The sequence below is a fragment of the Chamaea fasciata genome, unplaced genomic scaffold, assembly GCF_029207755.1.
Source record: "Chamaea fasciata isolate MVZ Bird 193981 ecotype frontalis unplaced genomic scaffold, bChaFas1.0.hap1 SCAF_9, whole genome shotgun sequence".
Lineage (NCBI taxonomy): Eukaryota > Metazoa > Chordata > Aves > Passeriformes > Sylviidae > Chamaea > Chamaea fasciata.
In genome coordinates, this window is record NW_027094094.1 from 24,942,539 (window position 1) to 24,960,319 (window position 17,781).

At 38.4% G+C, this 17,781-nt stretch overlaps 1 long non-coding RNA gene across 1 annotated transcript; it reads left to right on the top strand.

The window, feature by feature from the left end:
• LOC136294092 (uncharacterized) lies at positions 1-5,528 on the top strand. The gene is made up of 3 exons (XR_010722308.1): positions 1-74; positions 3,001-3,089; positions 3,737-5,528. It is a non-coding gene; the product is annotated as an uncharacterized lncRNA (long non-coding RNA).
• Positions 5,529-17,781: the final 12,253 nt, after the last annotated feature.

Below are 17,781 nucleotides of genomic sequence, written 5' to 3' on the forward strand. Positions count from 1 at the left end.
AGGCCATGGGTGAGAGGGGAAGTTGTGCATTCTGTTCCATTTCCCAGGAGTCTGTCACTGTCCTGCACTGGCAGGTAAGGTTTTACCTCATGATAATCAGTCTGGGAAGTCATCACTGTGTTTCAAAGAATTGGACTGAATTGCAGGATACTGTATACATGTGCAGTAGACAGCAAGAGTCAAAAATAGTAGCTTCTCATCTGTTTATTCCAACATGACAGTTCTCTGGCACTGCTGGACAAAAATCCAGTTGATTTCATGAGGTGAGAGGAGCAGAGCTATGCACTCAGAACTTTTTATGTGTTCAGTAGCCTTTAGCTTTCTGATTTGTGTCAACTCCCCAAACTGGCTACAGTTCCAGGAACAATATTACTTGAGCAAAACACATCAATATATGGAAAATTTTTTTGCAAATATGGCAGAAGTGATAACTCAGTTCACAGTGGCTTGTCTTGAGCAGTTAATATATGAGAGTTTTTAAATAGCCTTTATGTATTTGTGATGAAGACTTTGAATCCCAGAAGATTTACAGAAAACACTTAAGGCTGTTATTCCATTAGTGTTCCATTTAAAATATTTCACACTTAATTAGGTAACAGAAACAATAGCTGATTTTGGTGTTCAAATTTTAAGCTGGGTATAGTCACAGTGAAAAACTAATGCTTTGATGGAAAAAGAATTATCTTGAGAATTATTTGTCCTACACAATAGGGACAAAAATAATTGTTAAAGTTCTGGTTTAAAGGAAATACAAATGGATATAAATAAAAATTCTTTCATATGCAGGATCAAGTGAGAACATTAAGTAGGCTGCCCATCTGGCTACCTTGTGGGCAGTTTTGCATTTTCTTTCATTTATTTTCATTACCTATATTTTTAACACAGAATAAAGTTATTTTGCTGAGCATAATGTTGCGTGCAAAGGGGGAAATGTCCAGGTGACACTTGACCAATGTCATTACTTTATTTACTGCAACTGTGTAAGGAAGGGCAACCAGCTTTCCTCATGCGATGTCCGGCCTGAAAATCAGGTACAGGCAACTTGACATGGATCCCACACTTGAGAAGGGATTGGTATCAGTGGGAGCAAGTGGCAGAGAGGAGTAGAGGATTAGATGACTGCTGGCATCCTGAGACCATGATGGAGCCTCATCTGTCTCTGCATATCAAGGTAAAAACAGGCAGTGGCAAATGCCGTGGGGTGTCTTTACATCACCAGGGAATGCACTTTGTATCTGCTTAGTCACTGGAACTGCTAACAGAAGTCTGCAATATCTAGGGAAACAGCTTAGTGCATATTAATTTCTTGGAACTGCCCAAATTAAAGCAGAAAGTACAGTCAGCTTTCTATGGACTCAAACAATTAAGGCAAATTTAAATAGATTAAACACATCTGTCTGCACTTAAGCAGAAAAGAGATTAGGACTTAAATGTAACAACATAACCCTTGTTCAGCTGTATGTCAGGCACAGTTTGGAGCTCTGTGCTGCATAATGATTAAAATTCATACAGAAGTATTGCTAAGAGAGGGAAGATATTTTAATTCATATCTTCTAATTAATTAACAACGAAATATGACAAAGACAGCATAAGAGAAGGAAAGGCTCTGAGTCATCTGATACCCTGGCACTTTGCTGCCATAAGGAACAAAATCTTTAGTTACAGTTTCATGACTCTGCACTGCTGGAGTTGAAAATTCACAGTGCACAAGGCTTGTACAGAACCAAGTGAAATTTGGTTCCCAAAATGAAATGGGGCTGACAGAATGTGTGGTGCGTTCAGATGAGCGTCTCAGATGTAAAATAGTCCTTCGGAGAGACCACAGTGTTCTGTGTGAAAATCTATTTGAAATGTACCAGCAGTACATTTAATCAAAACAGTGGTGCTGGAGGCTGTGGCCTCAGAGCAGAGATGTACTAATGCAGACCAGATTTGCACTGTCCCCAGCAATGTGCTTTAATTCTGACATTCAGCTATCACAAGCGGGTCTGGAATGAATTTCTTTGCAGCAGCAGCATAATTGTATTTGAGGGAACATCAGTGAGGGCAGGACAGCAATGAGGGTGTTTCAAGACTTTAGTCTGTATTGTGGATGTTAGAAAGCACAGCGTGATTTGGAGCTGAGAAATCAAAGTATTAGCAAGCTGAGGGAGAAACCCCAATTTTTTTCTGACTCTGTTACTAAACCCGGCGGCGTCTAAATTGCCGACAGGAGTGATGTCCTATATAACATACATATAACCACTCATGGCAGGGAAGCAGACGGCACACGGACAGTTAGCCCCTGGTCCGCCCCGTTGCTCCTGGCCCAGACAGGTGTGCACAGCTGGTTTTTCCCGCTGTCAGCACAGCGGCTCTTCCCGCAGGGCAGCGGCATCGCCCGGCCTCCCGAAACAACAGCAGGGCGCAGGCTCCTGCTCCGGGAGGGCACTGCGGTGGCCGGGGAGATGGATGGATGGCAGGATGGATGGCAGGATGGATGGCAGGATGGATGGCAGGAGCCGGGGCTGTGGGGCTGCGGAACGCGGGGCTGCCGCTCCCCCTCGCGGCCACTGCCCCGCTCCCCGTGCGGGAGCCGCTCCCCGCGCCCCGGGAACACCCAGCCCGGGCCCCGTGCTCCTCCTTCTCCCGGATGAACAGCACTTCGGGGGGGTTCAGCTTCTCCCCCAGCTCGCTTTCCCCGGTCCTGCCCGATGGCAGCAGCGGGAGGCACGGAGAAAATCGAGCCGTGCTTTGCGAGGCCCGAATGCGGGAGCTCGCCCCAATCTTGCGCACTGAAGAAGCGCTCTGAAGAGCTTGATGATGGCCCGGTCACGTTCAGGGGATGCTTCAGCTTCAGCCCAGCAGATCAGCTGTACTCCCGTTCCCTCCGCATCTTCCAGCACTGCAGACTGGTACTTCAGGATGTCTGCTCAGTGTTTTGACGGCATTGATCTGTTTTGATCATACGGCATTGATCTGTTTTGATCACACCCATGTTCATCTCTTCTTCCTTCACAGGCACACAGCAGCGATTTCAGACCATTACCACGCTGGATTTTGGAAGCATTTAAAAAGTGCAGCTCCACAAGAGCATTGTGATAAGTGTGGTAAAAAAAGTTTATCGTCAAAATCTTAATCTGGTCAAGTAGTTGTTGCTTTGTACATTATTTAAATAAGTATTTAAATTCAAAGGGCGATTAGATATTTCTGGGCAAAGCAAAACAAAACGAAAACACCTCGTAAGTGGATCAGAAATTCATGTTAATTTAGTATGCATTCTTGTCTGTACTCTTGGTCCTCGAGGGGAAACAATGCCATAATTTGATTTAAAGGGGGAAAAGTGACAGATACATAATTTTTGTGTTTCATATTAAAAGCCAAGCATTAAAGGCATCCCAGGAGAGTGTGGCATCCTGCAAAAGCCTATGGGAAGGGGGAGGGGGGAGAGAGAGGGGGGAGAATTACAGAAAAATATGAGCAATACCAGAAGAGAGTACATGTGAAAAAACAGTGGAAAATAAAGGCAAGTCAAAGAAAAACACATACACGCACAAAAAGTTTAGGCATTCTAAATTACTGTCAGCAACTGGTCTTTTAGATACTCCATATGTAGAAATTTTAAGTTTTCCATATTTTTCTGATCATTTATCCAGTTTTGACAGGAAGCTTAGTTACTACTTGTAAAGTATTTTTATAGGAATATAATAACTTACATTTGTTTTATGGATTTAATTTTCTCCTTCTCTTTCCACAGTGACCTGGAGCTATACTTGAAATATCCTTATTTCCAAGATACAAAACGTTATCTTGATATTTCTTCTGCCCATGATCATCTCTGTATACCAGTTAGAAACTACAGAAGCACCATAAAGACAGGTTTTATAGAAAAATAGTATATTAGGTAAGGAGGAAGCCATGAAACCACTGCCAGGCTGTGAATGTCTCCCTCTAGAGACATTGAGGAAACTGATGGAGGTGGTTCTAGGTGAGCAGATGAAAGATCCCTTCTGAGCTCTGACAGATCCTCTCTCACTTTTACCACTGCTCAGATTTTCTGTCTACACCATGTGAAAGTATGTTTGTACACACACATTGTACTGAACACAAATGAAGGGAGAAAAAACTTCCAGAGAATTTTAGGTAATTGTCTGTAGAAGCAAGAACATTAAGTTATTTTGGATGAATGTCATACTGTGCTATTATTCCGTTGCTTTGAAACAGAGTATTTTTATTCCTTAGTTGTCTTTTGAAACTATACAAAGTGTTCTTGGTGAAAAATCAAGGATGATTAAGAGAACAGATCAAAGCAAGCATATTTTTTTCCAGAGTGAAGTAATCCACAGTCCTTTGCTAGAGTTTGTTAGTACATGTGCATATCTGATTTTGGATGCCATGGCATTCAGATATTCTTTCCTTCAGTTTTATGAGTTTTCAGATTGTGAGATTTTTAGTTTAATTAATGGCTTTTATTAAATATAATGCACTAAGTAGTAGATGATATCTTTATTATCTAGATGGCTAAAAAAATGCCTAAAATTTAGCAGCAGTATCATTTCTCTCCCTACCTATCTCAAATTCAATTCAAATCCTATCTTTGTGATATGTAACAATGTATGATAATTGCTAATTATAGTAATTTAAACTACAATTGCTTTAATCTCATGTAATGCAGATGCATCTAAGAAAAACAGTTTGATTTACGAATTCTGATTTTTGATATTAGAAGTGATGGAAACTAAATTGTAGAAGTATTTTTTCATATTACTTTTATGGCCATGTAATGCTCTCTGTTAGATTGATATTATTTGAACTGTGCTTAGAATTTTATAAATTAACAATATATAATTAACTATTTTTTGAGTCTTCATGGTCACAAATACTTATGTTTAGATTTTCATTTTGTCTGATAATAAAAAAAAAAAAAAGAAAATATTAGGGTAAACCCTGCATTTATGAGGAAAGAGAGCTAGTATTTTCATCAAGTTCATTTTCTTCAGCTTCCATACTTTTAGGTAAAAGACAGGTCTAGATACTCATGACAACCTCACAAATTTGTGGCTTTAGAAATGCTCAGGAACCAGGGAAAATTAAATGCTTTGATTTTGGAGACTACGATATCCAAACATCTACCTCATTCCAAATGGAGACCCGGAGGAGAATGTAGAAGACAAAGAAGCAGTTGAAAACTGAACACGTTATTTTTGTGTTTAAACAAACACAGAGTATTAAGAAATTACTAAGGGAATTCCTACAAGAAGGGTAAATAATTTGGCCTTTTTGGCTTCTGCTGACTTGCATGTCCCCTGGTAGGACTTGACATAGAACATGAAAAGTTCATGAGAACTTCCCCAAGATTTCTGCTGTTTTATGAAGTATGTAACTATGACAATTGAACTTCAGAGCTCTGTGGGAGTTTACAGAAAATGAACCAATGTGGGTTTTTTGTTTTGTGTTTAGAAAATTGTTTAAAATTTTAAGATAATACTGTGAGCTTCTGGGCATTAGTCACAAATTTTTAATGCCTAAGAGGGAATATAATAAACTGATTTGTGTACCTGAAGGAAATATTAGTATCCAGAATTATATCCTGCATGAGGTACATAGCTAGACATATGGCCAATGAACCACTTATTTTAGATAAGTACTGCATATATTTTATGTCAATTATTTGCACAGATATTAATTCCATCACAGACTAATTAACCAATATCCTCAGATAACTTCTGCTCCATGTTCCTGATATCACTAGGTTAGATCTCTTGTCAAGAGATTGATTGTTACGCTTTTTGATGAAGAAAAAAATACCATCCAAAAGAACTGTACATACTGTAATCACAGGGGCTGAGGTCAAACACCTCCAGTACGACAGACAAAAGAAGAGATCCAGTATCTTTATTAGAAAGAAATGACTGTCTTGTTTCCTTTCAAGGTAGATAATTTATTCATGACATGAAATTGAGGGAGTCCAGTAGTGACTTGTATTTCTTAGTTGGTCAAGTGCAAACTCAGTTGATTTTAAATATATAATTTTTATGCAAAATGGCAACAGATATCGTAACAAATACTGAAGCATCACATAGTTTTGTACCAAAGCCCAAACCGTTTGGAACTATTTTTGACATTAGCTTGTAATATTTTCTTTCTTCCTCTGGAGGAGTCAGAGGGTTCAGGATAACCGAGTGTCATCTGGGATATCTCATTGAAAAGTGAAGGAAAATTATGAGGTTTTAACATAATAATCTGAAATAATTGTGGGGTCCACTACAGCAAATCAGTTCCTGCCTTCTGATTCTATTGAAAAAGAACTGTACTCGAGAAGGTTTGTAATACATCACAGCTCTCCTGCTGAGGATGACCCCACCCCGCTGATGCAGAGCATGCAGTTTTGGGACAGAGCTGGTTGTAAAATGTTGGAATAGCCTTCTACAGACAGCTGCCACAGTAGGCTCTGCCACTGTAAAAGGACAAAAGCATCACAGTTCCTTCATTCATATGCCTTGTAATCTTCGTGTATAAATGTAGCTGTAGCATATGTGTATCTTTTCATTATCACCATTCACTTATACCATTGCTACTTCTTATGCTCTATGAGGCTTTTATCCTCTATAAGCCTTTTATTCTCTCGGTGACTTTGCAAATGTACTTCACAACGCTTTGAAGATTAATCCTATAATTAAAGGACATAGTTAAATAATAAAAATTCTGGCCTGCTTATACTGAAGAGACATGTACAATCTTCAACCATTAAATTGCATCTAAAAGCATATTTCAAAGAAACTCAAAGAAACAAAGTACCAGCAAATATTTTCAAAAGAAGGATTTAAAGCTGCTGATTCATGACATACCACCTAAGCATGAATATCGTATAGTATGCTTTGTCTGGAATACACTTTGTTTAAGGTGTAATGTTTAATTCATCTCTACTATTTTTATATGGCAACCTTTCTTTCTTGTTAAAAAGAAAAAGCTTCATTTTCCCAGTACAACAGGGTAAGAAACCATAGTTGATTCATGAGGCAGTGATATGTGCTGAATGAAAATCTAAATATCCTACAGCACAAATTACTCCAACCCCTATTTGATGCATTGTCTGCCTATAGACAAGCAGGTCATAAGCTCATTCAAGTCCTGTTTCTTCAGTTCTCAATTTGCTCTGATACCTGCCTTTATTTGAGGAAGCTGTCCCACATCCCCTGCCATAACAAAGTCATCCTGCTGGCTGAGCAATAATAGACTAAGCAATCCAGCCTGCTGCCAGAATTCAGTAAGGCACAGATGGAAGTTACAGCCATCAGATGCTTGAGCAGCAGAATACCCTGCTTCTCCTCATTTGTATTGAAGTGTTTCACCTGGGGGATGATTTTATCCACTTGATCTTTCAGTTCTGGCTTAAAATGGAATCCTGGTGATGACTTTTTTAAGGTGAATGGTCCATCTAAGTCCGCTGGGACTTTCCTTAACTTGCAGCCATGGGAAAAAGAAATGACGTGTTAAGTTCAAAATATTAATTCTGTCCCTTTTTTTTCATTATTTTTTTTTAGATAAAAGGATTCATCTGACAGAGTATTTTAGGAGTACTGAGTGAAATAGTGTCTATCCCGTGAGTAAAACCCTGAGGGTAGAATGGACTGAATCATAACAAATGTTTCACTGACTACCAAAATACCTGTAGGAAGCATGACCTTACTGAGTAACTAAGCATGTAATTGTGATTAAAGTCAGCAATATAATACGCATTATTTTTAAAAGGTTGAACAAAATACTGTAATGCACCAACTCTGTACAGGCTGTACAGGGTAAGGGGGAATTTTGGGCAAATGCAGGGGAGGGAAAAAGAAACAGTGGAAAAGGTTTGGTGGAAACGGTTTTACTGAGTCTGAGGCCTTGATTGAAGAGGATCAAGAGAGAGTTTATAAGCTGTGGGAGGTAAAGCTGGTCAATGACCCAAGGATTATGGGCCCTGCCCTAAAGGTCTTGGCCTCAATATAGCTCAGACAGCCAACATTGCTGAGGTTTTCCAGTCATACAAACTGTCCTGCACAGATATCTCTCTCTTTCTTTCTCATTCTCTGCCTGGAAGAAAAAGCACTATTTTAGTTGCCCTATGTGATCTTTTTGCTTTTGCCAGTCGCTGCTGTCAGGGAAAATAAAGAATTGAAAAGCAGTGTCCTTTCTATGGATCAGGTAGCAACAATCCTGTAATCTCTATTTGAAATCTGTTGGTAGCTGGAAATAGAAATTGGGTGGTCTTTCTTTTAGAGCTTAAGGAAAGGTGCTGGACTGACAAGACCAACCCTTGGTACTAGTGTTTGCCCTCCTGGGTTTCTCCTAAAAAAGTTCCTGTTACCATAAACTCAGCTTTCTCACTTCCTAATTGCTACTCTTAGTAAGGTCAGGTTGTAGCCTGATTTGTTATCTGGAAAGCTATGGAATTAAGATTTCTTAAAGGCTGCCAGAGGCTGAAAAATATAGAAACAGTTCCAGTGGGAGGCATTTGACAAGAACAGTGTTAAAGTCTGTTTTTAAGGGTCAGCCTTTGTGACATACCAGAGTAATGAGTGTCTGTCAAAGCATAAGATTTCTAGCAACTTACTTTAATGTCTATATGCATTTATGTATATATATATATATATATATATATATATATATATACACATATATATCCTTCTTTTTGGGGGGGCATCTTTAGAACAGAATGTGACGGGAAGGTGGGGGGACAGGCAAGGGATCAAAATCCCAGCCTAGTCCACGTTTTATACGGAAAGAGGGTAGTAACAAAAGAACTCATTTAAATGAGGGTAACAAGCCCACACCAATTGAAGTACATTGTACATTGAGGGGAATTTTTGGGAGATTCTGTGACCTTTGTAAATAATTGCTTCTCATTGTTGAAAAGCCAGGTGACTTACAGAACAAACTGCAGCAGATGAAGCAGCAATCACTGCAGGGTGCTTTTCCCTTCCTTCCTGTGTCAACACTAAGCTTTACGTTATTTTTGGTCTCTCTTGTCATAACTTCGAGTATGGCGGGTGCCATTCGCGCTTGCTGTAAACTGGCACAGCTAAGACACCAAAGCTCCAGGGAATTCATCCATGGTGGACAGGTGCACGTACATGAGCATGAATGAAGAGATTGATTTTAAGGGAGGGGTTATTTTGAGAATCTTTTAATACAAAATTTAAAAATTACTTGTCTTTTATCTCTCACTTAATTAAATTTTTTAAAGATAAAGCAGTACATAATTTGCCAAAGTTTTGTTTCTTAAAACATTTGTATTTTAGATATTAATCAAGGAGCTCCTTTTATGCAGCCATTGCAGTATGTGCTCATACTTTGTTTTCAACACTAGCACTTGTTTTTAATTCTCCTCCTTTCCTGTATTTGTGCTATTAAAACAGAAAACTCGAGACATAAATGACTGTTAGAACTGATACAAAATTATTCATTGGACAACTATGCAATTGTGACTGCCAAGCATAAATATTGCAAAAATCTTGGATTTTAAGTGTGTAGCATGAGGCTACAAATACAATTAATTTTCTTAAAAATAACTGCCTACCTAAAGATTGTGGCTGTACAAATAGCTCTGTACCATGGAAATGGCAGGACAGGAGAATAATTTTCCAGTGCTAAAAATGTGCCCCAATTTTAGTACAAATTATAAATGATTTAGAGGGCAAATTCAATGAAGTGGCTCTTTGTACAGACAGGAAGTGACAATGTTCAAATCTGAGGAAGTGTTCAAACATTTAGAATTTAACAGGGTCTGTCTGAAACACCAAAGAATAAAAGCTGTATGAGTGGTGAAAATTCTGTTTGTTTGTATGTATGTATGCAAATAATTGCTAGTGTAGATGCTTAGCTTGCCCTTAGGCATTTTGAAACATGTATATGCCTTATGTTGCATCCAGATACCCGATTGCAAGCAGCAGCTGAATGATCCTGCTACCACCAGGTTCACATCCTCCTGTCCTGGTGCAGTCCCTAAAGGAAAGCTGCCAGCCTTAACCCTGCTCAGACCGTCAAGCAGCCCAGTGTTTGTGTATTAATGAAAGCACAGGATGGGTTGCTCAAAAGGAGAAAAGATATATTTGGATATGCAATTATTTATTTTATGTTTATTCATGGCTCTTCTTAAGTGGCTCCAAACGATTGCTATTTAAATTATGTAGTGCTATAAATCTGTTTAAATCTTTTGCTCAAGAATACATAAATAGAAAAACATGTTGCTGGCATATTTCTGATCTCATCATCATAAACACTCTTTGCAGATTTTTATTTGAGAACCATTTCTAACTAATGCAAAGCAGGATGCACAAGATTTAGTGTCTTCTAACCTGCTAAAAATCTCAAGTAAGTACTAGAAGCAATCTTGTCATTGTGGTGGTGTAGCTGCTTAGAGGCCAAAGTACATTTCTTTAGAGTTTCCATAGCGTTTCTTTAAAGTCAGTGACTTTGCAAGTGGCATAACAGAGGAGGTAAACCCAGAGCCATTTTTATTAAATGCTAACCTACTCTTGCAAGGTCTTTGAACATGCTAAAGCAGAATTAGAAACTCTCCAGGTTTCCCTGAAAATACAATCCCTGATGAGAAGATGATTTTAAACCTAAATCAGATATGAGACCATAAGGAAGAAATAGGAGGAGGTTAAGATCTAATCTACACCTAATACTAACAAACGTGTCAAAAATAAATTCAGCTTTGTCATTTCTGTCAGATTTTAGAAGGTAGAAACTCTTGTGTTTAGGTTGTCTGTAACCAAATATGAGGGCAACCTGTAAAGCACAGTCTCTCCTGAGGTCACAGGAATGAATTGGGGTCAATATTCTCCTCTGATAAACAGTATAAGACCTGATTTTTCACTGCTTCAGTAGTTCTGGCTTCATATACTGCCAAAATTTTTATTCCTTTTAAACTGGGTTAAGAAAAATCACCTTCTCTGTAATTTTTCAAAACCTTTCTCTTAGGCGTCATAATTACTGAGACTGTTAGTAACTTGGCACACCCTACTTTTGTTAATCAGGGCTCAAGGACTAAATCATTGCAATTTAGATGAATGTGGAAATATTTAGAAGACACAGCTGAAGTCCTCTAATGACTAGTTGTGGTAGACAGCCTTATAAAGCCCTAATAATATTTTGATTATTCAGCTCTGATGGCTCTGATATTTCTGGGTTCTGGGCTGTCAATTAGTGAAATCATAAAACCTGATATTTTGATCAAGGAAGAATTGTGTATGAACGTGTATGAAGCTGAAAATAAGCATCATTAGTTTTTTCACCACTCTGCTGTAGGTAAGGATATCTCTGTTGAATGTCTTCCACAGCAGCCCATAATTAATTATGTGCTTTATACAACAGATGATAAAATGACAGCTGGGAGTGGTAAAAAATGCTGGGAAATCCAGATGGGATCTGAAGGCCATGAGCTTGAGGAGAATATACTACAGAAGAAAAATCTTTTCTGTTTGTATTTCAGATTTTGTATTTACTGCTAAGTTCAGCATCATGCAAATTGACTCTGACAGAGGCATGAGCCAGAGTTCTTATTTTCCACAGAAATATTTTCCTTGCTTTCATTATACTTTTGATCCCTCCTAAATGTAGAATGTATGTGGGCAGAATTTTCACAAGCATTGTTGCTGGTATCATCAAATACTCCAGAAGCCTGATTAAGATATACATTAGGTCTCTATTATGCCATGAATTAGACATATCAGCTAATTAGTTATCAGCTGCTGTTCCTTTGTTTGTACAATATATTTATTTACCATGAAAAAAATTAGATTATTTGCTTAGATTAATTAGCTAAATGCACTTAGAATAAAGTGGCATGGGGGAGGAATTTGAGATCATTCTACTAATTGCTTAGTGGCTACTGGGAGGTTGAACTCCAAAATTATTTCTGCTTGAAACTTCTCAAAGCAACAAAAATCATGGCGTAAGTAACTGAGTGCACCCTCTGCTTCTGATTTTAATTTTGTCTTCTTTTGATGGAGCTGCATTCAAAATAAGTTTGGTTTTTTAAAAAATTCAGAACTTGTATTTATATAGAGGAAATTCTGATGGCATACCTAGAGTAATAATGTTAAATTATAAACAGAATAGTTGGCACCCATTAAGCATGTCTGAAGTAATTCATATTTCTGGTCTCCTGATTTACAGAGAATATGTTAATGTTCTCCATCTTATTACTGAAATTTTAAAATTCTGTACTTGCTGTACATTGGAGTCATTCATACAAAGCAGCTTACCTGTGCATATTTACCTCTTTTCACAGTCAGGGAAATGAATCTATATTTGAGAGATCCAGTCTGTATGAGTTTTGGCTGCTAATTACAAAATCATAAGCTTAGAAATTGGATTTTAGTGAAGTTCTGTTTGAACAAATTGAGTGAATCCAGAGCAACTGTGAGCTCAGATGCAATTGGGCATTGCCTATAGCTAACTAGTAAAGCAGCAAAAAGGGCTGTTGAGACAGGATTATAAGGGTTGAATTTTGCTTTCACAGGAACTTTCATGTCTTGGCCAAAATACCCCCAAAATAATCAGTTAAAGCCCACATTGAAAGGTGATCACTCAATGAATAAAGGCTTCCAAGCATGTTGGACATCTGCCCCATCTCTGAAGTTGTCCTATTTTCAGGGGATGTGACAAACCCTTAACTCTGAGCAAGGGGCAAAGAATCTGGGAGTTACTTTCATACCGGGGCCCTCAGTGCCATGTGACGGAGCTTTAGTTTACTAATTTGGGTTCCTGCATTTTAGTCGATTTTTACAATCAATGTCTGTTTTAAAGGCCACTTTTTAAAGGTGTTATTTAAGAGCTGCCCGGGAGCACTCATGTATTAAAAAGCAGAAATTCAGAATAAAAAGAGGTGATCAACCCACTTTGAGGTACTGTAGTTACCTTATGGAGCATGGCAGCTAAAGAGAGCCATCAGCTCTTACAGTAATTTGGTCATTAACCCTTGCAGGCCAAACTCAGCAGTGCTGCTGCACCCAGTGTTGGGCACTTCAGTCCCTGGAACAAGTGACAGCTCCAGCACTGCAAACATGTTCCAGGCTGTGGTCCTGCTCAGAATGCAATGCCAGGCAAAGACAGTAGAAATAGAAAAGAAATGGGGTCAAAATGGATCCAGGTACAGTAAAGTGGCTTTCCTACAATTTTTTTTCACTGGTAACTCTGGACAACTATTCTTCATTAAAATTATGTTTAGTACAGTCCTCAACCTGCCAAGCATGGAAAGAATGTTTGTGAGCATAGCTGGTCTGAAGGTTTATAAAAATTTCTTGTTTTATATGATTATCATGCAAAATACTATATGAACATGAGAGCAGCATGTAAAATGAGGGTGGAATATTCTACAGGTAATTATTCTTCTCTGGTTCTTTCAGTTCTAGAATACCATGTTTAAATGTGCTCTGGTTTGATAGAGAATTAAATCTTTTACTAATGTTGTTTCAGAAGGGTTTTCATGAATCCTTCATACCTTTTTCTAAGGCAAACATGGTGTTGTAAGATATATAACCCAGTTCAATGTTTTAAATTAAAATGGGAAGAATCTATAAGCATTTCCCTTTTTTTTTTTTTTTTTTTTTTTAAAAAATCTATAGACTTAAGAATGGTTTTTCAGTCTAAATTGTACCTAAAAACTCATTATCGACCTGGGAATGCTCAGGCAACATCCTTACCAAGCATGCTCAAAACGACCTACAGTTGAAGGATTTCTGCTCATGATTAAGGCAATTAAAAATGCTTGTGTTAAAACTAAAAGAAGCTAATCAATCAATCTACATCTTTCTGGACCCACAAAAAAAAGATTATTCTGGCTCCTGTTAAGTTCTGCAGAAATCTAATGTTTCTAGAGGGCTAGAAGAAAGAAATTTAACTTCAGAGAAGGTCTGAAAATTTCCCACTACCAATTTGAGGGAAAAATAGAACTCTAATGCAAATGTATGTGTCATAAAAGATTGAGTACCCACAAAATGAAGCTGCTTGCAAGAACATACTATTAAGGCATTAAACCAGTGAAAAAAAAAGTAGAAGAGAGGGTTACTAAAGGTTGTGAAAAGTCACATAATCCATCTCTCTGCCAGAAGGAAGGCTAGAAGAATAGTTTGCCTTTAAAGCAGACCTGGAGGCACTGTGCTTTACAGCTCCACTGAAGCTAGTTAGGCAGAAAAATTTAAACCTTTCTGATTCAAGCAAGCAAGACTTGCCCCCTCCAAGCTTAGCTAGTAATAGAGGCTAAAATCAAGACATGGCACTATTATCCATAAGGCCACTACTAACTCACCATAATTATACCTTACAGTAATGCTACTTCATCATCATGGCACAGCTATAAATAGAATATCATCGCTTCACATTTTCCAATATACTCAATGCATTCTGAAACTCGGTAAATCTGTGATTCCAAATATTGACATATAGCAGCTGTTATTTACCACAGAAACCCCCTTAATAAATGCAGTATCATGGGTTGATTTTATTTCAGAAGGGAGACTGAATTTTCTACTGATATGATTATTTATTTATTTATTTATTTATTTATGGTATATCTCAGTCAGTGCAGTTATTTGGTGCATGTGGAAAATTGACTTCTGTGTACATTATCCTGTGATGAAAGAAGAAATCAACTGCATAGCACTGAAGTCTTTTCACTATTTTTCCTCTTTCTATCAGGTAACTTTCCAAAATCTGCCTGGGAAAACTGCACAGAAAGCAATGCCTCATTTGCACTTAAATAATTTTACTAAGGCCAAAAGGAAGACTTAAAGGGCCACTCAGCAATCATAGGAATTTATTCAAGCAGGATCTAAATGCAAATTTCTGAACTTCTTGAATGTATTTAGTTGTGGAATTCCAGTTAAGATCCATAGGTATCAAAAATTAGACTTTGCATTTGTAGTAAAAGACCGGGGCTTCCTTTTGTTCATTACAGTCTGCATCTAGTAGTTTAAAGAGGAATGCTTGCAAAGTTATGTGATTAATTATCTGCTTCATTTGCACTGTTTCTCTTCAGCTTCTCTGATTCAACTCATTGGGTCATGAAGTGTTGAGGTTCTTAGAAAACATGGACTGTGTGGAACAAAAAGGACAGCAGTCACAGACATTAGAAGAGCTGGGTGGCAGGGGTCAACCTTTTCTTAAAGGAAGCAAAAAAGCCCATAAAAAGTGTAGGCAGACAAGGCAAAGTAGACAAACATGATATAAAGGGAAGAAGGGCCCACTTCCTCTTTCCAGGTTGAGATAAGGTTCTTGTTTAGACAGGAGGAACAGATGAAGCATAGGTAGAGCAGCTTCTGTAGATACTTCCCTGATGCAGCTGCCTTTTGGAAGCTGAATCAGATTGAGCTTGAGTTTGCAGGCAATTGCACAGGTTTTGGTTTGCCCTCAGCTGAGGGATGCAGCCACACTGTTGCATACCCAGTGGTGATTACTGATGGCATAAATAACAGAAAATTATTGTGTACAAGAAATACAATATTCCTCCTAGAAAAAAATAACATTTTCCAGAATTACTGCAGCTTTCTCAGAGATCTGACGGAAGTAATTCTCCAGGATCTTAGTAACAGATGCAAAGGCCATCTCATGGGGTATCTGGTTCCAGGACCCATTTGATCCTGACCCCCCTAGATCTTCCAGAGAGCTACAGAGCTGAAAACTCATGTATAAACTCTTCATTTGGAATAGCAGTATTCAGCTGCACGGACATCAAAGCAAATTAGCAATGCATTTGTATGCAGTGTTCTCACATGTGGGTCACTTAGGGAAATAAGGTGGCCTTGCTCAGCAGGCTCCCAGATGCTGCCACTCTGCTCTGCATAAAGTAATTTAGATGTATTGTGTTTCTGGGTCCTCTTTATCCTCCTGTTCCCAAAAGGCAGGAGGGCTAGTGGAAAATTATTAAAACCTGATACTTTTGAAGGTGACTTGAGACATCAAAAGCACTTCACTGCCAAGCTGCTGGGCTGCTTGTTTCTCCAAGGAAGTCAGCAGAGAATAGTGCTATAGAATAAACAGCAGCTCAGCATTACCATCACCTGAAATGGATGACATACAGGCAGGAGAAATGCTTAGGCATGTAGGTAGGTCATAAAACCCTAATATTCAAACTGAGATCAATAGAAACAGAGTGGTAAAGAGAGAACAGTGGACAAAGGTGTAAGTGAAAAAGATGGATCCTGCTGGTAATTTCTGACTCTAATCTACCTGTCCCTGGGTTGTCACTTGTATAAATGTGCACATTGCTTCATATATTGCCAATATATCATATGTAATGTTTTTTATTATACCGCATAAAATGCTGTCCCAATTATGGCTGTACTGCATCTCAGTAACAAATTCACGTTAACGTTCCTGCTTGGATTTCACACTGAAGTTTGTCAGCTACATTTGTTTCCTTTCATTCACTTTGTCATCAGTGAAAATTAACTTTCTTGTATGCTGCTCTTATCACTTCTAGACAAACAGAAACTGTGTTTGGTGACTCACTAACAGGAAGGGAACATTCCTTCTTACTGTAAAGTGGTATTAATGACAGTAAATCTTCCCATGACCTTAGTTAGCTGCCATTTGCTAGGCAATTCCTCTATGTCTGAAGAGCTGTGATTTAGCCTATGGTTATCTAAAAAAAGCTTAGAAAAGGTTTTGTGAAAATGATGATTGTTTTTTAGGTCTTCTCCTGTATTCATGAAAGCTGTCAGGAATCTATTTCATATTTTTCAGAATTCTGTCTATTTAAACTAACATACTGAAATTAGGTTTCATTAAAAAAAAGTGGTGGGCTTTCAAAAATTCTGAAAACTCACAGCCCTCATTGAGGTCATTGAAAACTTTGGGGCACCAAACTTTACAAAAGGATGAGAACTGTGTTTGAGCTCTAGCAGAAAGGCTCTCCAGAAATTTAGTTATTGCCCAACCACTGGAGCAGTTCCTAACAGAAGCAGCCTGTCCCAGAAGATCCTGTTCTGTTACTTCAGCTGGTGTTGTTGATTGTATTTAAACCCGTGGCCACTTAAAGATTATTCAGACTATCCAAGAGAAGCGACTCACAGAGTCGCAGTCATTCTCAGTGCACTGGAGCTGCAAAGCTCCTGTCAGACAGAACGTCACTGAGAGGTATTGGAGACCCCAGGAGTGCTGTCAGAACACATTAACAAACCCATTTTTGCATTTCTGTCACCTTATCAAGATATCTTTGGCTCACTCTCTTTGGAAAGATCTAGTGTTTCAAAATCCTGTGTCTGAAAAATCTACATGGCTTTCATATTTTTGGCAGCTACCTTTTAAGAGCAGTTAGGATTCATTCCTTAATATTTTTTCAGATACCAAAACACATTTTGTGGAAAGTTACTGTAGAAATGCAACAGCTTTGATTTCTAATGAGAGGCAATGCTATCAAGGTTAATGACAACAGCTTGCTGTTTGGTGGGCTCCATAAATTAACCAAACCAGAGGGGAGGGGCTTAAAATCAAACAAATTTTTAAGAGTCCATTTTGGTTTAGTCGATAATGTGAGGAAATTGCACATGACAATTACAAAAGGTAAAATTTCGTCTCTGTTGTCCTTGTATTCAAAAGAGTCAGATCCAGAGGAGGCACTGGAGAGGAACAGCTTGCTGGCCATTCCTGTCCATCCAGTGTGTGACAGCCTGTGGATGCATTGCAGGGAAGCAACAAAGGAGCGTTTCTGTAAGGGAGGTCAGTCTGCACAACAGCCTCTGCCCCATGACTAAGCTGGGAAACTACTCCAAAACTATTCAGAACTTTTAAAGTGGTTTTGAAATAAAG